The sequence below is a fragment of the Neoarius graeffei genome, chromosome 9 (genome assembly GCF_027579695.1).
Source record: "Neoarius graeffei isolate fNeoGra1 chromosome 9, fNeoGra1.pri, whole genome shotgun sequence".
NCBI lineage: Eukaryota > Metazoa > Chordata > Actinopteri > Siluriformes > Ariidae > Neoarius > Neoarius graeffei.
Window position 1 is genome coordinate 75,713,371 of NC_083577.1, and position 23,460 is coordinate 75,736,830.

The window sequence follows — 23,460 nt, forward strand, 5'->3', positions numbered from 1 at the left end:
CATCCAATCACAGTAATGATGTTAACAAATAAATCAGACAATGCAGAGGCAATTTAATGAAATCCCTGCAGTTGTGGTCTTGACCGGTCCTGAAATAAAATCCTGATACCTCCATGTCTGAGACCGAGTAAAAATGCAGTGGATTCTGAAACGAGACAAGATCTTCAAAAAGTGAACACAACAGCACTACCTTGTGCTATAATGCATTAATCAGCCCTAAAAGTTTCATTGTTGAGCTACTGATAGATATTAGTTTTTATCCCTCTGAATTAATAGCATGACCAGCCATTTCTACAGGTAATGGTAAAGGGATGGGACATGCATTATGCATACATTCCAAACACATCCCTATGTGATACACAGTACACCACAGCAATGCAACTGTTTTTGCACTCTGTGATACAGTACATAAGATTTCAAATGGACACTAAACCAAGCTACATCATAGCATGAACCACCATAAACACAAAATACCCCTATGGATTGTTTATATGAGCTGGGATTACTATGACGTCAAAGCTACCCAGGCAACCCAAGTGCTGTTTCAGTCTGCGCTATAAACACACCAGATACATCGACCAGCTCTTATGGGGCATAGCATGGGCCTGCATTGGCGTCACAGAAGCCTACTGGGGTCTCTCATGATACTCGTGATGCTCAGTATGATGTAATTTCAATCATCTAAATTTAGTCTGCATGCACACAGGGAGAAAGAGCATGTCTCTGCTGGATGGAGCAGCAACAAACAGCCTTCATTGTGGGGTGTGAGAATATTAAAGAATATTAGAGAATAACAATGACATTCAGTACCATGTCAGAGTTGTGTTGTACATTTGTGTATGAAAGAGATTTAAGCTCAAAACAAATCATTCTGACATTTTGGGGAAACTCTAATGTAATTATCTAATTAAACTAATGCAATTCATGTATTTAATTTGTTCTGATTTATTCAAATTTAGATATCATCAGAAACTGTGCAGGAAAATGGGGACTGCGATAGTGAGGTGAGAAAGAGAGTGCAGGCAGGGTGGAGCGGTTGGAGAAGGATTTCGGGAGCCATTTGTGATCGGAAAGTCCCAGCAAAAGTGAAAGGTAAGATGTATAAGACAGGAGTGAGGCCAGCTGTGATGTACGGATTGGAGACCGTACCCTTAATGAAGAGACAGGAGGCAAAGTTGGAGGTGGCGGAGTTGAGGATGTTAAGGTTTGCGATGGGAGTGACAAGGTTGGACAGGATAAGGGACGAGCACATCAGAGGGACAGCACATGTGCAGAGCTTGGGAATTAAGCTAAGAGAGGTGAGCCGGAGATGGTATGGGCACATCCTGAGAAGAGATGCAGAGCATGTTGGAAGGAGAATGTTGAGGATGGAGCTGCCAGGCACACGAAAACGAGGAAGGCCAAAGAGGAGATACATGGATGTGGTGAGAGAGGACATGAAAGTGGCAGGTGTGGTAGAGAAGGATGCGGAAGACAGGAAGCAATGGAGATGAAAGATCCGCTGTGGCGACCCCTAATCGGGAGCAACCAAAAGAAGAAAAAGAAGAAGATATTATCAAAAACTCAAACTAAGTGAGCAGGAATGTAACTGAGTAATAATGAAAACTTCATCTCATTATCTCTAGCCGCTTTATCCTTCTACAGGGTCGCAGGCAAGCTGGAGCCTATCCCAGCTGACTACGGGCGAAAGGCGGGGTACACCCTGGACAAGTTGCCAGGTCATCACAGGGCTGACGCATAGACACAGACAACCATTCACACTCACACCTACGGTCAATTTAGAGTCACCAGTTAACCTAACCTGCATGTCTTTGGACTGTGGGGGAAACCGGAGCACCCGGAGGAAACTCACGCGGACACGGGGAGAACATGCAAACTCCACACAGAAAGGCCCTCGCCGGCCACGGGGCTCGAACCCGGACCTTCTTGCTGTGAGGCGACAGCACTAACCACTACACCACCGTGCCGCCCTAATGAAAACTTGTTAACTGTAAATTTTGTTTTTTCTTGTCATATAAAACCCTTAATCCAGCTTATGTGCCCTAGACATCCATCCATTATCTATACCACTTATCTCTATCTGTCTGGGTCACAGGGGGAAGCTGGATCCAATCCCAGCTGACTTCAGATCAGAGGCAGGTTACACCCTGGACAGATTGCCAATCTGTTTGGTCAAGGCTTTTATTAATTTTATTAGGTAAAGGAGTAGATCTGGAGGGTCCTCAGGCATAGAGTGTTTTGGTAAAGTGGGATGTACCGTATGGATGCTGTCAGCCCCCCACTTGCTTGCTCACTCAGGTTTGTTGACGGTGTAGTGGCTGGCTGCTTTATGTTCCAGGGTGCCCTCATGCCTGTGTTACCTTCTGTCTTTCCCCTTTTAGTTATGCTGTGATAGTTATTTTTGCCAGAGTCCTTGCTTGCACTCAGCACAAAATGTATACTGTTCTTACTCATCAGGTGACATTGGGCATACCTAACAACCTGTGTCCCCCCATCTGTCCCTCTGAGTTACATGTCAATCCTGAGATCGAGATGCTGACCTCTTCTGCTCCTCAGACCTGCCTGATCCATCCTGATGCCCTATGTCTGGCTGGAGTCTCATCGCATCGCTCCTGTGGAGGACAGCCGCATATGGACAATCGAAAGTCGCACTTGGAGGATGCTCTGGACACTTACAGTAATGCTTTTATGGCTGAGGACTACAGTTGATTTGCTAACTTTAGGACTGCAGTTGTCATGAACAGTTTTACACTCAAGTTTCCATCAGTGAACAGTTTATAACATCAACAAAACAGACTTCATGCTAAAACTGTTAAAATGTTATAATCACACTGTCTGTTATAATCACGCTGTCTGTTATCACCCAAATGAACATGGGTTCCCTTTTGAGTCTGGTTCCTCTCGAGGTTTCTTCCTCATGTCAGCTGAGGGAGTTTTTCCTCGCCACCATCACCACAGGCTTGCTCATTGGGGATAGATTAGGGATAAAATGAGCTCATGTTTAAAGTCACTAAAATTCTCTAAAGCTGCTTTGCGACAGTGTCTATTGTTAAAAGTGCTATAAAAATAAACTCGACTATCACAGGGCTAACATCAAGATGAAAAGCCAATCACACTCACATTCACATCTACCTGTGGGCACTTTAGAGTAGCCAGCTGATCTTGCATGTCTTTGGACTGTGGGAGGAAACCAGAGCACCTGGAGGAAACCCAGACAGGCATGAGGAGAACATGCAAACTCAACACAGAAAGGTCCTGATCAGCCACGAGGTTTGAACCCAGAACCTTCTTGCTGTGAGGTGACAGTGCTAACCACTGCACGACCATGCTGCCCCTGTCCTTAATTTACAGGAAAAAAGCTAGCTTTTTTTTTTAAGATTATTTTTTTGGGCTTTTTCCACCTTTATTAGATAGGACAGTGTAGAGACAGGAAATGAGCGGGAGAGAGACGGGGAGGGATCGGGAAATGACCTCGGGTTGGAATCAAACCGGGGTCCCCGGATTTATGGTATGGCGCCTTATCCACCTGAGCCACGATGCCCCCGGAAAAAAAGCTAGTTTTGGATGAGAAATTATTTATAATAATCAGTTATTCCACGAAATCGAGTTGTACATGAGCTGATACTGTAGCTGATGAGGTGCGTAGCACCGAGTAGGCTATAAGCCATGTATGACTAGATTGAGTGGAATAACTGTGTTATTCTATCCACATTCACTGAGTTTTGAGAAATAGAGCATTTTTTTTTGCCAGCCCTAAGGGTCCCATCTGCATCCCATCATTGCTGAGGAGTGTGCTCCCATCACCCAATCAAGCATCCAGCCAGAGCAGGTCATGATATTTTTTAACCATATTAACATGCCATTGTTGTGTATTATGCCTGATGTCAAGACTCTCGTCTCTGCGAGCCTACCACACAGATTTAATACTTGCGTCATTTTTAGGGCATACCTAACAACCTGTGTTTTATCTCCTCCCCCCCCAATCTGTTCCTCTGAGTTACATGTTGGTCCTGGGATTGAGATGCTGGCCTCTTCTGCCTCTCGGACCTGCTTGATCCATCCTGGTGCCCTGTGTCTGGTCGGAGTCTCATCGCATCGCTCCTGTGGAGGACGGCCCCATGAGGACAGTTGAAAGTTACACCTGGAGGACGCTCTGGACTCTTACAGTAATGATTTTATGGCTGAGGACTACAGTTGACTTGCTAACTTTAGGACTGCAGTTGTCATGAACAGTTTTGCACTCAAGTTTCCATCAATGAAGAGTTTATAACATCAACGAAACTGACTTCATGTTAAAACTGTTAATGTTATAGTCATGCTGTCTGTTGTTGCCCAAATGAGGATGGGTTCCCTTTTGAGTCTGGTTCCTCTCTAGGTTTCTTCCTCATGTCGTCTGAGGGAGTTTTTCCTTGCCACCGTCGCCACAGGCTTGCTCATTGGGGATAGATTAGGGACAAACTTAGCTCATGTTTTAAGTCGTTCAAATTCTGTAAAGCTGCTTTGCGACAATTTTTATTGTTAAAAGCGCTATACAAATAAACTTGACTTGACTTGAATGTGGATAGAATAATAAGATATAGATAGCCCCATTGTATAAAGTGTATAAATATCCAGATGTAGCCCAGATGTATGGATATATTTCTAAATATATAAATAATATAAAGATATTAATAGCGTGATGTATCAGCCCTGCGATGACCTGGCAACTTGTCCAGGGTGTACCCCGCCTCTCGCCCATAGTCAGCTGGGATAGGCTCCAGCTTGCTTGCGACCCTGTAGAACAGGATAAAGCGGCTACAGATAATGGATGGATGGAGGGATGGATAATACCGTGATGGATTGATATCTCATCCAAGGTGTATTCCTGCCTCGCACCCAGTGTTCCTGAGACAGGCTTTAGATCCACCATGGCCCTGCTCAGAATAAAGCACCTACTGAAAATGTATGAATGAGTGGATGTTTGGATGGATGGATGTTTGGATGGATGGATTAATGAGAATATAAATAATAAATGTGTGGATTTTATGAAAAGTTGCAGTTACCAATAACATTCACTCTCATGTCCATGTAATTTTCAGCACACAGTGATCAGTCAAGAACTTGGCCTTGAAAACCTCTGAGTACAGAATGAAACAAGACTGTATGGTAATAATCTCCCTCGTTGCAATCCATGCAAATTAAACCACATCAGCAAAATTAATATGAATATCATATCTAAAAAAGGGCTGTCTGGGGTTCTGTAGAAAACAGAAATACACACAGAGAGAAACTCAGATGAGAACATGCCTGAGATCCTGAACAGAAAAGTCACATAAACTGCCCATTTGAATAATCATATGATTCTCATGCGTAATTTACATGTGTGGTTTTTAGACACTTTTCCCCCACACATTTTTTTCCACATGCAGAGCATAGATTTTTTTTTAACCCAATTCATTTATTTCCACATAAAGTTCACATTAATTTTTCCACAGGTGCTTTTGTTTTTGACGTGTGATTTCTCACATGATTAATTTCATTTTCATATTTTCAATTTTAAATGTAGAACTTACAGAATAGTTTCATTATTCATATGTAAATTCCATCCATCCATTATCTATAACCGCTTATCCTGTGCAGGGTCGTGGGCGAGCTGGAGCCTATCCCAGCTGACTACGGGCGAAAGGCGGGGTACACCCTGGACAAGTCACCAGGTCATCACAGGGCTGACACATAGACACAGACAACCATTCACACTCACATTCACACCTACGGTCAATTTAGAGTCACCAGTTAATCTAACCTGCATGTCTTTGGACTGTGGGGGAAACCGGAGCACCTGGAGGAAACCCACGCGGACACGAGGAGAACATGCAAACTCCGCACGGAAAGGCCCTCATCAGCCACTGGGCTTGAACCCAGAACCTTCTTGCTGTGAGGTGACAGTGCTAACCACTACACCACCGTGCCGCCCCAATATAGAAATATGTTTTCGTTTTCAAAGGTTTATACTGAATATGCATTAACATTCTTTTTGATTCTTGATCTTTAACATGGTGCCATTAATTGAAATCACTGCCGTTATTGTCACTGATGTCACAAACAAAGGCTGTTACACCAGTGACAAATTACCAACAAAGATGCCCCCCCCCCAACATTGCATCAACAGCATCTCAAAGCACACAACATTAAACCCACCAGTGTCAATAAATTATTCTATTAAATCCTTTTTTTTTTGGTAAAAAATTATTTCACATGAAAATTGAAAGGTGTAACTCTGATGACACATGAATTCTGAGTAAATTATCCACAAGAAGGCAAAAAAAATTAATTTATAAGTAAATTAACAACTCATTTGTCTGAACTTTGACCCTGGAATTACCTGGAAGAGCCATGATTTCTTGTGATTTCAAAATATGAGTTTTAGAAAATAGCTATAAGTAAAGACATGAAATGCAAGGGCTAATCTAATCTAATCTAATATGGGGTGGCACAGTGGTGTAGTGGTTAGCACTGTTGCCTCACAGCAAGAAGGTCCGGGTTCGAGCCCCGTGGCCGGCGAGGGCCTTTCTGTGTGGAGTTTGCATGTTCTCCCCGTGTCCGCGTGGGTTTCCTCTGGGTGCTCTGGTTTTCCCCACAGTCCAAAGACATGCAGGTTAGGTTAACTGGCGACTCTAAATTGACCGTAGGTGTGAATGTGAGCATGAATGGTTGTCTGTCTCTATGTGTCAGCCCTGTGATGACTTGGTGACTTGTCCAGGGTGTACCCCGCCTTTCGCCCGTAGTCAGCTGGGATAGGCTCCAGCTTGCCTGCGACCCTGTAGAACAGGATAAGCAGCTACAGATATTGGATGGATGGATAATATAATATATGTTATTTTCTTTATTAATAGATGGGCTGACTCAGTAAAGGAGGACCTGAAGTCCACAAAAGCAAAACCAGAGGATGTCTTTGATAGGAGTAAGTGGAGACAGCTGAGCTGAGCTGCAGACCCTGCACCCATGCAGGACTAATGCAAGGAATAATAATAATAATAATAATCTCATCTCACCTCATTATCTCTAGCCGCTTTATCCTGCTCTACAGGGTCGCAGGCAAGCTGGAGCCTATCCCAGCTGACTACGGGTGAAAGGCGGGGTACACCCTGGACAAGTCGCCAGGTCATCACAGGGCTGACACATAGACACAGACAACCATTCACACTCACATTCACACCTACGCTCAATTTAGAGTCACCAGTTAACCTAACCTGCATGTCTTTGGACTGTGGGGGAAACCGGAGCACCCGGAGGAAACCCACGCAGACACGGGGAGAACATGCAAACTCCACACAGAAAGGCCCTCGCCGGCCACGGGGCTCGAACCCGGACCTTCTTGCTGTGAGGCGACAGCGCTAACCACTACACCACCGTGCGGCCCATAATAATAATAATAATAATAATGTTATTTATATTATTCAAAACTTATTCTGCAAATTTACAAATTTGATAGAGCTCATACACCTATTAAGCATGTGACATTAAAATGATGAGGAATACTTTTAATGTCTGCAGAAGTCTCTAAAGCAGTACAACTGACTTGTGGGAGAAACTATTTTTCCAGCAGTTTGTAATTTCACAGGGGGAATACAAGTACAAATATAGGACCTATGCATTTTTTTTTTACTGCTTAGAAACCATTTTAACCTGAGAATGACTTTCACATGGTGTCACATGTGTACTTTTAATTGCTGAAATGGACCTACACATGTACTCTCAATGGTTTTACCTTCAGACTGACACCAACAGTTTGACATGGTACAATACTCCAGCAACCGATGATGACTTTTCTCCCAGATATTTTGAGACTGTCTTAACTCGTAAAGTGATGGAGAGTGGTCTAATGTTGCCACCTAGTGGACAGTTAAAGAATGCCAACATCATTCCTGTCTGTGATTGGAAATTCAATTTAAGTTGGTATAATTTATAGTTAATATAATATGCAAACCTATATCTTACACACACACACACACACACACACACACACACACACACACACACACACACACACTTTATGTTGTCCAAAATATTAGGCAGCTTTACTTAGTTGTATTAGTAAATGTGATAACATGGAAACATGAATAAATGATAAACAATAGATTAGGAAAAAACCCAATTATAATGCTTCTAAGTGTACTAAACTCTTTCTTCAACTGTTTTTAAACAACGTTTTGATGTACAAATATAAAATTATAGTGTGTGTGTGTGTGTGTGTGTGTGTAGGAGTATATGTGGACAGGTAAATGCTTCCCATCAGTAATCTATAGACCCTTTTCAGTCACGTGACCTTCGGAAATGCGACTGCCATTTTGGACATGTAGTGGACTTTGGCTCGAATCAGTTTGAATGCGAGGAAGGCGACAAACGAAAAACATAAAAGAAAAAGGAGTGAGATGCAGAAAACACCTTCACTATCCAGTGACGTAGGGCATTTACAGGGCGAGCAGAGGGAGAGGTATTTGCAAAAATTGAGGTTAGCAGGCTTAGAGAACGACGCTTACCTGCTTCCACCAGGATTGTTCACTGACGTACGGAAGTACACGAAGCCCTCGTCTTTACCTGACTTCGGCCCACATGATCTGTATACCTATGTCGTTAAAAACCCATCGTCATACACATACACGCCAACGTCCGAGGTTCCGGAGCGCGCTCCGGCTTGCTCCCGGAGTGCTCCGGCCGAGGTTACGGAGCGCGCTCCGGCTTGCTCCAGGAGTGCGGTCCGGCTTGCTCCGGAGCAAGCCGGAGCGTGCTGCTTAATTTGAGGGGAACCTCGGCCGGAGTGTGCTCTGGAGCACTCCGGGAGCAAGCCGGCGCGCGCTGCTTAATTTGAGGGGAACCTCGGCCGGAGTGTGCTCCGGAGCACTCCGGGAGCAAGCCGGCGCGCGCTGCTTAATTTGAGGGCAAGCAAGCCGGAGCGCGCTGCTTAATTTGAGGGCGAGCAAGCCGGAACGCGCTGCTTAATTTGAGGGCGAGCAAGCCGGAGCGCGCTCCGGAACCTCGGACGTTGGCTCCGGCAGCTATTTATACTGGATCCGGTGTAAATAGCTGCCGGATCATAATTACAGTAAACTAGTAAATACAGTAAAGGAAAAACTTGAGACTGAAAGGTTTTAACAGTCATCCAAATGACTGAACGTAAACATTGCTACAGTAACATACCAGCTGCTTGTTGACATTAGCTAGTCAACAATAGTTACTACAGAAGAACAAAGAGGTTACAATGGGTTATTTTAGCCTATTTGGTTACACACTCGCCGCCACAGAATGTTAACAGCAATGTAATGCCTTTTCTGGCTAATTTTATTCGTCTTACCTCCAACAAAGTGGTCACTACACAAGCGCTGGTATGCCGAGGGCTGCCAATCTGTTAATGGCCGCTATCCATCTTCTCCGTCGGGATCCGATAAAATGATAACCCTTGCCTTGTTTGTTGATGGTTACTACATCCAGGTGCACAACAATATAGTGGCATGATGGAAGTCTTCCTGAAAGTAAAAACTTTCTTTGCTGCCGTTCCTCAATGTTGGCTGTGGTAAACTACTGGTAGTACATGTCCAAAATGGCGGCCGCGTTTGTCGTGACGTCACGTGAAAAGGGTCTATACTACTAAAGGAAGGCTGTCTGTCTCTCTGTCTGTTCACTTATGTAAATCGACACGGCTGAACGCACATACTCGAACTTTGCACATGGATTGGTAACACCCCAGAGGGGCCCAAGACAACATTTTTGCTTTTCCAAAACATGGGATTAGTGCTAATCTAACACACTATTAATTTTCCATAGGCTATATGCTCATGCTAACACACTGCGCTCAGCCTCGGCAGGGAATCCCCTCCCCCACTCACCTGGGAGTTTCGATTGTACAGGAATCAGCGCATCTCACCGGAGACTTCCGCTAGGGCCGAGTCTACGTCTCCTCAGTGATGGGCAATAACTACTACGTCTCCTCTCTCCCACAGGCAGTAACTGCTAGTTTTTAATAGTTGACTCTGAAATGTTTCTCATCTCATCTCATTATCTGTAGCCGCTTTATCCTTCTACAGGGTCGCAGGCAAGCTGGAGCCTATCCCAGCTGACTACGGGCGAAAGGCGGGGTACACCCTGGACAAGTCGCCAGGTCATCACAGGGCTGACACATAGACACAGACAACCATTCACATTCACACCTATGGTCAATTTAGAGTCACCAGTTAACCTAACCTGCATGTCTTTGGACTGTGAGGGAAACCGGAGCACGCGGAGGAAACCCACGCGGACACGGGGAGAACATGCAAACTCCGCACAGAAAGGCCCTCGCCGGCCACAGGGCTCAAACCCGGACCTTCTTGCTGTGAGGCGACAGCGCTAACCACTACACCACCGTGCCCCCCCCGAAATGTTTGTTTACACTATATATAATTTGCTGACAGTTCTCTGGTTCTGATCCTAATAACGTTGGCATCCCCTTTATCTTCAGAAGAAGCCTTTATTTGTCATATGCACACTCAGGCACAGTGAAACGCATCCTCTGCATTTAACCCATCTGAAGCAGTGAACACATGCATGCACACACACACACACACAAGTGAGCAATGAGCACACACACATATTCAGAGCAGTGGGCAGCCATGCTACAGTGCCCGGGGAGCAGTTTGGGGTTAGATGCCTTGCTCAAGGGCACGTCAGCCCAAGGCTGCCCCATGTTAACCTAACCGCATGTCTTTGGATTGTGGGGGAAACTGGAGCACCTGGAGGAAACCCACGCAGACACGGGGAGAACATGCAAACTCCACACAGAAAGGTCCCCGTCGGCCGCTGGGCTCGAACCCAGAACCTTCTTGCTGTGAGGCAACAGTGATAACCACTACATCACTGTGCCACCGAAGTTAAAACATTAACCAATCTGCAATTAAACCAGTAGGAACCAGTTTATCATTCAGTTAAATACTTTGCAATTACCAAAGGCTTGTTGCTTTGCATGTTGTGCTTCTGTGGATATTTCCATATTTTCAACTATAGTATAAAAAATACCATTATTTAGAGTGGCTTTTCCAAAACTCAAGCCCACCAGCATGTCCAGAGCCATTTCTTCAAAAAGGTCCATGACCTTCAGTTAGGCATCTATCCATCCATTATCTGTAACTGCTTATCCTGTTCTACAGGGTTGCAGGCAGGCTGGAGCCTATCCCAGCTGACTATGGGCAAGAGGCAGGGTACACCCTGGTCAAGTCGCCAGGCCATCGCAGGGCTGACACAAAGACAAACAACCATTCACACCTATGGTCAATTTAGAGCCACCACTTAACCTAACCTGTATGTCTTTGGACTGTGGGGAAAACCGGAGCACCCAGAGGAAACCCACATAGACACGGGGAGAACATGCAAACTCCGCACAGAAAGGCCCTCGTCGGCCACTGGGCTCGAACCCAGAACCTTCTTGCTGTGAAGCGACAGTGCTAACCACTACACCACCATGCTGCCCTTCAGTTAGGCACTGACAGCAAAATATTTTCCACCAAGTACGAAACATGACATTTTCTATATGATTGTCCAAATGCTGATAGTCAAATGAAATACGGGCGTGACTTCTTTCATATGATGTACACAAACTACAAAATCTACAAAGTAAAATCCAGGGATGATATCCAGGCAAGGGTGGCATCAGTTGTTCTGTCCAGCTCTTTGAAACCCTCAGTGAAATGCCAGAAATGGTAATCATTCACAATATGGTGAATTGTTTGGTCTTGGTGGCCACAGACACAGGCAGGGCTGTCTGCCATCCCCCATTTATGCAGACGGTGTCTTGTTCTTGCATTGAGGGTGCATATATAGTCCAATGTCTGCTACTGCTTGCATGGGAGGTTGAAACCATTTGGTTTCACTGTGGAATCTGTAATGATGGTGTGGTCCCAGTTGGAGCTGCCATCTGCCCATGCCCTGTGACATTCGGTCTTGATGTCAAAGTTGTCCAGGTTCAAAAGACAACTAGACAGGTTTGCGAGACTTTAAATGCATGGTCGGCAGGTTGTTGATGTCATCATGAATGGGAAGGTCAAGGCTGGCCTCAATGGCAATCATATCCTTCATCATTACGGGCGTAACATACAGTATACAAATATAGTGCAATACCAAAATACATGTAAAAGCCCTTAAATTAAAGCTCACATTCTGCAGTCATTTTTCAACCCAAATTTTAGGACTGAGATAAAACAACAAATGTCTTTTCAAAGGTCAGTTACTGAGAAGTAGCTGCCATAATTTATTAAGCATAATTATATTCTTAAGAGTCACCTGCGTGCTCATGGAAGACCAAGATCATCTACAACTTGAAGAGTTGGCCTTCTTCTGACAAGTAAATACTTATATAGGGGCAACACGATGGTGTAGTGGTTAGCACTGTTGCCTCACAGCAAGAAGGTTCTGGGTTCAAGCCCAGTGGACGACAGAGCCCTTTCTGTGTGGAGTTTGCATGTTCTCCCCGTGTCTGCATGGGTTTCCTCCGAGTGCTCCGGTTTCCCCCAAAGACATGCAGGTTAGGTTAACTGGGGACTCTAAATTGACTGTAGGTGTGAGTGTGAATGGTTGTTTAAAACTCTTCCGCACCCTGTTCAAAGTGTAGTGCATGGACAATAAACAATAAATTATTTTTAGTTTCTTTTTTGCTATTAAAAGTTAAGTCATCTCTGAAGAATTAACAAATTAAATGAATAAAAAATTCTACATTTCTAAATTGTGCAAACTTAAGCACCCTGTTAGGACATCAATGGGCTGTATTTTCAAACAAAAGTGCTATTATGGGTACTTTGTTATTGAAGTCTATTGCTGTTTGCATCTAGTTAGCTAGGCAGACATTGATTCAGGCGTCTAAAATATTAATTTGCCACTATAATGGTTGATATGAGAGATTAAAATATTAATTTGCCACTATAAAATATTAATTTGCGTCTAAAATATTAATTTGCCACTATAATGGTTGATATGAGAGATTAGATCAGACTTACGACTTCGCTCTATTTGTTTCTTCCTGTAGCCTTCGTTTGCGCCCTTGCGCACCCGAGAGTTTGGATTTCTTCATTTAAGCACTTGTAGTCTGGGCTACTTTTCGCAGTGGATAGCCATTCTCATTCCCCGATGAACACCGCTCCCCCCGCCCCCCTTATAACCTATCATTGTGCATTTTTAGTAGGCATAAGGAAATCACCGACCACTACTGCGTAGGCTACACTTGTTTTTCAAACTTTTTGAGCCAGGGCGCACTTTTTTCAATGAAAAAATCTCAAGGCACATCTCGTCTCGTCTCGTCTCGTCTCGTCTCGTCTCGTCTTCTTCCGCTTTATCCGGGACCGGGTCGCGGAGGCAGCAGTCTAAGCAGGGAAGCCCAAACTTCCCTTTCCCCAGACACCTCAGCCAGCTCCTCGGGAAGAACACCGAGGCGTTCCCAGGCCAGCCGAGAGACATAGTCCCTCCAGCGTGTCCTGGGTCTTCCCCGGGGCCTCCTCCCGGGGGACATGCCTGGAACACCTCCCCAGGGAGGCGTCCAGGAGGCATCCGAAAAAGATGCCCGAGCCACCTCAGTTGATTCCTCTCGATGTGGAGCAGCAGCGGCTCTACTCCGAGCTCCTCCCGAGTGACTGTGCTTCTCACCCTATCTCTGAGGGAGCGCCCAGCCACCCTGCGAAGGAAACTCATTTCGGCCGCTTGTATCCGCGATCTTGTCCTTTCGGTCATTACCCAAAGCTCATGACCATAGGTGAGAGTCGGAACGTAGATTGACCGGTAAATTGAGAGCTTCACCTTTTGGCTCAGCTCCTTCTTCACCACAACGGACCGGTAAAGCGACCGCATCACTGCGGAGGCTGCACCGATCCGCCTGTCGATCTCACGCTCCATCCTTCCCTCACTCGTGAACAAGATCCCGAGATACTTAAATACTTAATAAATAGAAGTATCTCAAGGCACATCACCAATAGAAAATGTTGACTGAAACTAAAACGCTGTTGCCAATATTTACAATATACAGTCATTCTATAATTTTCCACGGTACACTTGGTGATCTCTCACGGCACACTAGTGTTCCGCGGTAGAGTTCGGCAGCACAGTGGTTGAAAACACTGTACACCACTGATGCACTTGGTAACATCTCCATTCAATAACTCCATTCCTCCTTTTTGGTGGGGTTTTGGTCGCCCTGGGCACACTTTGCACTTACATGGCCAAAACAGAGAATAGCCGCGGATGCGCACTTGCGCGCCCGAAGACACACTATAGACAAGGCGAACCACTGTTGAGCGCTTATTGTTTCATGATTAACAACCACCACCCCGCTTTTTTTGACAAATCGCACCCTGACTACATGCTTTGCTGGACAATTAAATTAGGCTAAGACATTATAATGCTGACTCGTTTTCAGAATAGTGGAAGTCATAATTTTTCTCGCCCCGTTTCTGCGCCCCTGGATGGACGCAGCGCCCTTAGCTTGCCCGTAGCCAGGGGGGATCGGAGGGTTCGTTCGATACCCCCCTCCCCGGACACACACGCCCCTCAAGATTACTCAAGATGTATTCATTTGTTCATGTCCGATGAATATACATTGATTCACATTTAAATTTACAATATCAAATCCAGACTAATCAAAAAAGAAAAGTAGACTAAGTGAGGACGAGTTAGAAAAACGGGTTCATTTCTCCTATGTTTATGTTTACACGTTTTGTTCAGACTGCTTTACACCCCAATCCAGTGGGTGGCGCAAACGCATGCCTCTGGTAAACCGCAGTGGCAATAAAACTGCGAGGAGGCTGAGGACAGTGGTAAGGAGGACTCCATGATCACCGAGGAGATCGAGCCAGAAAATGACAAGGAAAAAGAAAAGAAGGGTGAGAGGAAGAAACATGACGGCCGGAGACGGATCAAGCGTGATGGCCTGATGAAGGCATACGTGCTGCAGCTTTTATTACGTGCGGCTTTCGAGGTGGCCTTCCTGTCTGGCCAGTGTCTGCTGTATGGGTTTGTGGTGGCCCCGTCATACGTGTGTTCGCGTAGCCCATGTCCCCCCACAGTGGATTGCTTTGTGTCGCGTCCCACCGAGAAGACCGTCTTCCTGCTCATCACGTATGCCGTGAGCTCCCTCTGCCTGCTGCTCACCGTGCTCGAGATCTCGCACTTGGGCATCAGTGGCGTCCGTGACATATTCCAGAGCCGTGCAAGGTGCCGCCACCAACAACATCAAGCCAGTCAGACGGCCTCGGTCTACCCACGTTTCATACCCTCTGGCAACCCAGGTGCAAGAGCTGAATGCAGTCTTCGTGACTTGGGCCGTGAGTCTCAGGGTGATGAGGCGTCCTCACGGGAGCTGGGCCATCTGCGGCGCCACCCGAATCTAGCACAGCAGCACCTGGACCAGGGTTACCAGGATGAGGAGGAGACTCGACTGTGAAGCAGCAGCCCCGAGTCCAACGGCTTTTGATATTTCTGTTTTCCACCTCGTGTGTGATGTGTATATGAGGTGTATATGTTGAATTCATCTCTCTTTGGATGAGAACAGCAAGGCTTCTCAGTGCCATACAAAAAAATTCTTATTTTTTTATGAATGTTTTTGCTTACTGCTATTCATAATGTGGACTTTTTTTGGGGGGGGGGTGGGGGGGTGTTGATGTGGATCCATCTGGCCATTCTGTTTGAGTCTTTTGTTTGGTCTGAAAATGGGGGGGGGGGGGGGGGGTTGTTGTTGTTGTTTTTTAGTTCTGGGTATGGTGTCATATATATATAGTTCTTTCTTTTAAATCTGTTTATTTCTGTTTGCCATGACTGTTTTGTGTGTTCCACTGATATTGCTTCGTAACTTGAAGTGTTATGCGTAAATGGGTACACAGCAGTGAGCTTTTCTCCCACTTAATGTGCACTTTTCCTCTTTAATTGCTTCAGTCATTTGAATGCAACAAGGCAAACATGTTCATGCTGTAACATAAGCCCAGGGTGTGTATAAATAGTTTTATACACATAGCAGAGGGTCGTTGAAACGACGTAGAGTTTTGGTCAGAATGGTCGGTTTCCGTCGTAAGTCAGAAAATCAACGTTGAAACGGCGCCGTGAAACGTCGATTTCTCCGCCGTCTGAGAGGGTCGATTTATCACCGTTGAATCAACGTGGGTAAAGGTTGATCTGTCGACCGTCAGAGAAGGTTGAATATACGACGTTGAACCATCGTCACTTTTGCCGGCCAGTTTTCAACATTGGTAGGATGAGCAAATTCTGGCCCGTAGCCAGGGGGGATCGGAGGGTTCGTTCGATCCCCCCCCCGCGACACCGCGCCCCGGACACACACGCCTCAAGATTACTCAAGATTTATTCATTTGTTCATGTCCGATGAATATACATTGATTCACATTTAAATTTACAATATCAAATCCAGACTAATCAAAAAAGAAAAGTAGACTAAGTGAGGACGAGTTAGAAAAAAGGGTTCATTTCTCCTATGTTTATGTTTACACGTTTTGTTCAGACTGCTTTACACCCCAATCCAGTGGGTGGCGGTAATGCCCCATTAGACCCCTTTCACTGACGTCACCCGAAACCGGAAGTAAGCAAACCCTGCGCCATATTGGAAGACCAACAAACTCGTGATTGGGGGAAATAACGGCAGCGGAGGTGATCGCTGGAGGGGCGGTGGCCGCTTTAGAGACACACCCGGGCTGCTGTTGAGAAATGGATACTTTTGGATACACATTGACTTTTCCAAAAAGCTAAGTGTTTGTTTACTATCTATTTGTTGCAGTACCAAATAAGAGTAAATGGCAAAAAGATCTTGCAATGAATTAGAAACTGAGGAAATAGAAAACAATTCTAAAAACATGAGAACTGATTCCACGGTAACTGTGGTACTTAGTGCCACAGATCCAACAATCAATCTAGCTAAGGTCAACCCATATAAAATTTGGCAACATCTTAGTAAAAGAATTGGAGAAAATATTGAAATTTCTCCAATAGGGGAAAAAAAGTTAAGGTGCAAATACCAGAAAATAAACTGACCTCTATGACAAGCCTGAAAAAATTGACTAATATTGATGTCAATGTAAGTAAACTGGAAGAGTACAATGAGATCAGGGGGGTGATACATGGGGTGGACCCTGGCTTGTCAGAGGAAGAACTATTAGAGGGATTTAAGGAATGTAATAAAGATTTGACAATAACCCAAGTTTCCAGATTCAAAAAGGGTGAGAACCCAGTACCAACACTTATGATAAAAATGAAAGAAAAATCATTATCAGAATTTTTGAAATTTGGCTATTTACAATTCAGAGTAAAGGAGTACATTCCTCGACCCATTAGGTGCTACAACTGTCAAAGATTTGGTCATACTGCAAATAGTTACAACTCCATCAAAAGATGTAAAAAGATGTGGGCTAAATCATAATGTAGAGGAATGCCATGAACAGTTGAAATGCCCAAATTGTGGGGGCTCTCATGAAGCTAGTTCAATTGAGTGTAAATCTTTTTTGGAGGCCAAAGAAATTATCAAAATTAAGTCTGTCCAAAAGATGTCTTATGCTGAAGCAGTCAGAAGTGTCAGAAAAACACAAATAGAAACTTCTAAACCTGATGCTTCCCCAAATAAACAGGATAAACAAAATGTCAATCCCCAAGAAGATAACAATTTCATTAAAGCAAAGGACTTGGCCATCCTACTTTTTAAGATATTTACAACTTTCTCAGAGATGAAGAGTACAATGACTAGCAGAACTTTCTTTGTAACTCAAGTGGTTGCCAATCTAAATGAGTTATTAGACCTTCACTTGAATAGAGATGAAATTTTAACATCTCTCGGAATTGGAAAAACAACTGAACTTTCTAAAACAAATGAAAATAAAACTACCAAAAATACATAATGAACAATGGTTTACATATATTGCAATGGAATTGTAATAGTTTCCTTAATAAAACTCTAGAATTCAAACAGTATCTTAATTCTTTAGATGGGTCATTCCATATCAATTCACACACCCTCCCCAGGTGACCCTCTTCGATTTGCCTGATATTCGACACACAGGTACCTTTTGATGCCAATGGAAAGAATCCCAAGTTTTAGCATCCTACGTCTAACGGTTTTGGAGATGAGGCCCTCCAAAGTTTGGGTGCCACGCCCACTTTTCAAGCCTGTGAATTGCATACAGAATTTACAAGCATATTTGGACACCTCTAGTTTTAGATTGAAAGAAGATACAGGCCTAAAAATCGCCATGTCCCCTCAGCATGACCTTGTCTATCAAATGGTGTACTTAAGAATAGCATAGCTTGACTATTTCTGCATATATTAAGCCTTGAAAACTGTAAGTGTGAAAAGGGTGATGAAGAGTCTTGACATTTTGGGGTTCCAGATCTTGGAAACTGAATGCTGTGGGAGGTATCATTGATTTTCCATCACATTTGGTAACTGTACAGTGTATTCAAAAAAGTGTGCGGACACTCAGACCTTAAATGACAGAATAGGAGGTACACAAAAATGGCTTTGGGAGAAAATGACCCTACGGTACCCCCTACTTCATGCTCCAATTTAACCATGTGGGCACTTGATGAGTGGAATGCCCTTTTAACCCCATGCACAGTGACACTGTATCAAACATTCAAGCTTTGAAGAACTTTGTTTTTCAGAGTTCTTCATACTAATTTAGGCCTTCGAAATATGGGGAAATTTGTCCCTTTTTCATCACAGTATCTGGGTTTCTGCTGCCATCTGCTGGTCAAAAAAGTAACAACAGCATAAATTATGAAAACACCCAGGAGGAAGTCACAAGAAAACAAATTTTTTTTTTCACCCATAAGCCATTTTCACACGCAGAAAGTATGTTAACTGTTTAACCACATACTCATGACAAAATTGAGGTTATTGAAAGATGAGTGTGGAGTGGAAGTGTCTGGTAGAGATGTAGTGCAGGGCTGAGGCCGTCTTGGGACTGTCACCATCTTCTCAATGTGCGACCATCATTGAGCACCTCAGTCCTCTGATGTGTTTGGCTGAGCTGAATGGCAGGCTGGCTGCAGTCAGGGGAGAGAGGACAAAGTAAGTTATGCAGAATTGAATAGGCATAGGTATGGTTTGGGAGGTGTATATGGATGTAAGAAAGAATGGTGTGCTGTTACCTTTCTTGTTCCAGCGATCAGGTGTGGGTCCAGAGCCAGAAGAGTGGAGTGATGGGGCAGGGCCTCCAGTGCTGGTTTCAGCAGGAGGAGGCATCCAGGGCCGGGGGTGGAGTGGAGTATTGAGGAGTGAATATGTGCCGTAGAAGTCTGTGAGTCTATGGTCTCAAAAACACCATATCAAACTGAAAATATCAGTGGATTACATTTTAACTCAAGTTTAAACTTTATGGGTGAAATTGGGAAGGAGCATCTGAATTCTTTCCACATCAGCTGGAACAAGTTTGTAATGCCGAGCACTACGACCCTGAATCTCTGGAGCACTTATGCGGCATATGATGTCTTGAAATGGGATCCAACATGGTGGATTCTGACGGTTTTCAGCAGGTCAAGACAAAGTCATGTTTGAGCGCTTCATGAAATGACAGTAGACATCATTGTGTTCATCTGAACGTTCAATAATGTTGGCCACGTACCAGTTTGCGTCGTACACACAAGCAACATACTGCCCAGGCTGATGGCAACTGAAATCCTCGGAGATCTCATGACCAGGGGTTGCACTTGTTTCCACAGTCTCATCAGAATTCCTCACAGACACAATGGAAAAAGTCACATCTTCAGAGATCCTTTGCATCTCCAGCTTTCCATTAGCAATTGGAATATAACTGTGGTGAGACCGAGTTCCGGTCACAGTTTTGGCTGATGTGTACCTCTTAAGTTCAAGCTCTGTCTCATGAAGTCTTATATCCTCAGTGCTCACATATAAGAATTTCACATTCTCAATATTGCCGTTTGCCCATTCATACATTTGGTGAGGAGTTAGAATGTGGTTGTTATCTGTGGCCTGAAGACTGGCTCGTGCAACCAGGCGCTTTACAGTGCCACCAATACCATCACAGGGACTCTTACCATGTGACGTAGCAAAAAAGTGCCATTCAGCCTTTACTCCAAAGTCACTTTCATGGTATGATAAGTTCACAAGGTTCTTATAGTTCTTGTATTGTGAGGCTGCTCCATCACTGAAGTAGATGACCTTCAGGGTTTTTTCTAGAAAAATTTAGTATGAGGGCGCTCACCATGGCGAGGGAGCGGGGGGGGATGGTGCCAGTTGTCCCCCCCCCGCCGTGCAAAGCCTTTGAAAAATGCTCCAATGGGACATTCTGAGGCTATCTGAGAGGGAAATTGTAACAAATTGTCTGTCAACATTGAAAAAGAAAAGTAAGGCCAAAAAAAAAAAAAAAAAAAGTGTGTTTCCGGTAACATGAAATACTAAAATAAGGTCGGTAGGTAGGCAAGTTTTTTTTTTTTTCCTTAATTTTTTTTTTTTATTTTGTTCAAAAAACTTAACACAAGTAAACATCTTACAAAATATTATTTTGGCACAGAATCCTTTATACCACACATCATAATAAAATAAGTGTTTTAAATCTTTAAACGAATAAAAAAAATATCGCGAGAGTTCGAGTTATGATCTACGGAAGCGATATTTCATGATATTTTCATGTAATAACGTGAAAACACCTTATCAAGAAATAACGTGAAAATAACGTCCTAGGCTAGGCTACTTCCATTAAAAGCAGACGGCCTAGCGTAGCCTACTGTAGAACTTGGGTCGAGCAAAAACATGGCTGAATCCTGAATGACTCCTATTTGTATAAATAGGGGACTACATAGGCGGCAAAATGTAGTGTTTTTCCCTGCCATGGAAGTGCACTTGTATACTGAAAAGGAAGCAATTTGCATTACAGCCTTGAATGAGGATTCAAAATGGCGGCTCGGCTCAGTTTATGCAGGAGGGCTGATAGAAGTGGCAAAACATTTTACTTTTTATCGTTTCTTTCACAACTTGAATGCGTTGAAACAAAAAATTATGACAAACTAACGCCGCTTACACTAAAATATAGAGGGAAATTTGTAATAACTTTACGGTCGGCAATTTCGACGCGGAAATTCTTGATCGGTCGGGTTACCGGAAACACCCTTTTTTTTTTTTTTTTGTGGCCTAATCTACTTCTGCCCTGGACAGTCTTTGGCTTTCTTCCGCTTCATGCCGCGGGATGACATCTTTAAATGCCCAAGTGTCAACAAAAACAACTACTTCTTCTTCTTTCAGGTTTAATGGCGGTTGGCATCCACTATGGTGCATTACCGCCACCAACTGTATTTTTGTGGAACTGCGACACTATCTAGTTGGAGTTTCAATGGAGGAGTGACAAAAAAAAAAAAACCAATAAATACACTAAATCCTACCTAAAAGGCCTGTATTTTTAAGGAACTCAAAAACATGCTTCCAAGCAGATGGTTCTGAGAAGGCAAGTAACCTATCAAGAGTGAGCCTAGTCTCCCCGAGCTCTCTAACTCGTTCTAACAGAATTGCTCTCTGGACACTATAAGCTTGGCATTCTAATAACACGTGATTTACAGTCTCTCTTTCCTGACAGTAGATGCAGTGACCAGTGGCATGTTTGCCAATTGTGTGGAGGTTGCCATTTAATCTACTATGATCTATTCTAAGCCTTGTGATTACTTGTTCTTCTCTACGGCTACCGCTGCCCAGTCTTCTTGAAGGGACCTGTTTTTGAATTGCTCGTAGAAAGCTGCCCCTACTTTCCCCATCCCACTGCCCCTGCCATGCACCCAACATTTTCCTGAATATAATAACCTTGACCTCCGCTTTGCTTAGTGGGATGTTAGACTGGATTTCAGATTTCAAAGCCTCTTTGGCAAGCTGATCCACAGCCTCATTTCCTGCAATGCCCGAATGGGATGGAACCCATAGGAAATTTACTAAAATGTCTTGCTGGTGTAGTCTAAAAAGATATTGAAGTACCTCACAAAGTAAATCAGGCCTACACTTAGACTTGCCGTGAAGGATACTATTCAATGCTGACAGGGAGTCAGAACATATGACATTGAATCTAGATTTAGTGTCATCAATCCACATTAAAGCAAGATAGATGGCAAATAACTCCACTGAATAAACTGCAAGGTGGTCAGACGTCCTTTTTGCTATTTTTGTCTTATACTGTGGGATAAAAACCGCAGCTGCAGTTTTCCCAGTTTCAGGGTCTTTAGAGCCGTCTGTAAAAATTTGAACCCCTTCAGGATAGTTATTGCGAATGTGAAAGTTGGTTAAATATTTCACATTACTATCATCCTCAGCTTCCTCGCGCATCTTCACCAGGTTAAGATCCACCTCAGGCATAATAAAAAACCAGGGGGGAATAGCTGGCAGTGGTACCACAGAGCTATGGGCCACCTTGGTTAAGCCAAGCTCTCCAGCCTGATCATGTCCAACCCACCCAAAACTATTAAAGTTTGCCTTGCCATGCTCCCAACATTGATTAAGGATATGCTTGGTTGGATGATCCCCTTTATAACCCTGCAGGTTCGTCCAGTACACCATCCCCAACTGCTGCCGCCTTAAAGCCAATGGCATCTCCCCTGCTTCAACCTGAAGTGCAGGGACTGAAAAGGTTGTGAATGCCCCACTGCACACTCGCAAGGCCTGTGCCTGGACCACATCAAGTTTCAATAAGTGTGTCTTTGCTGCCGATCCATACGCAATGCACGCATAATCCAGTGACGATCTAATAAGTGCTATATAGACACGTTTTAATGCCATCATAGTGGCACCCCAATCACTCCCCACTAGACACCTAAGTATATTTACTGCCTTTTTACACTTGACGACAACTCTCTGAATGTGATCTCTAAAAGTAAGTTTACTATCCATCCAAACCCCTAAGAACCTCACCACCTCAACCTGTTTGAGCGGCTGCATATATAAAATAATTTGCACAGGAGGTACACGTCTTCTCTTGGTGAAACAAATAACCTGTGTCTTCTCCACTGAAAAACGAAAACCCCACTTATCGCCCCACTTCTCCACAAGACTGACCGCCGCCTGAAGTTTCTGACTAATGAACACTGAGTTTCGGCCCCTAATCCACAGTGCTCCATCATCTGCATACAATGAACGTCCAATATTAACATCTATTCCAGAAAAAATATCATTAATCATTATACTGAACAACAGAGGGCTGCACACACTACCCTGTGGAACTCCATTATCCACAGGATAAGTACCAGAATATGACTGTCCAACACGCACCTCAATGGTCCTATTTAACAGGAAGTCCATGACCCAGTTATACAGCCTACCACTTATTCCCATTGCCTCTAACTTGATAAGGAGTCCTTCACGCCATAGCATATCATATGCCTTTTCTATGTCAAAGAAAACTGCATTGACTTGCTCTTTGTTTGCTTGAGCTTTCCTTACAGTATCCTCCAAGCACAACACAGGGTCCATAGTCATCCTTCCCCCGC

At 44.1% G+C, this 23,460-nt stretch overlaps 1 pseudogene; it reads left to right on the plus strand.

The window, feature by feature from the left end:
* Positions 1-277: 277 nt before the first annotated feature.
* The window catches only part of LOC132892184 (gap junction gamma-1 protein-like), a 47,835-nt pseudogene continuing 24,652 nt past the window's right edge, over positions 278-23,460 (plus strand).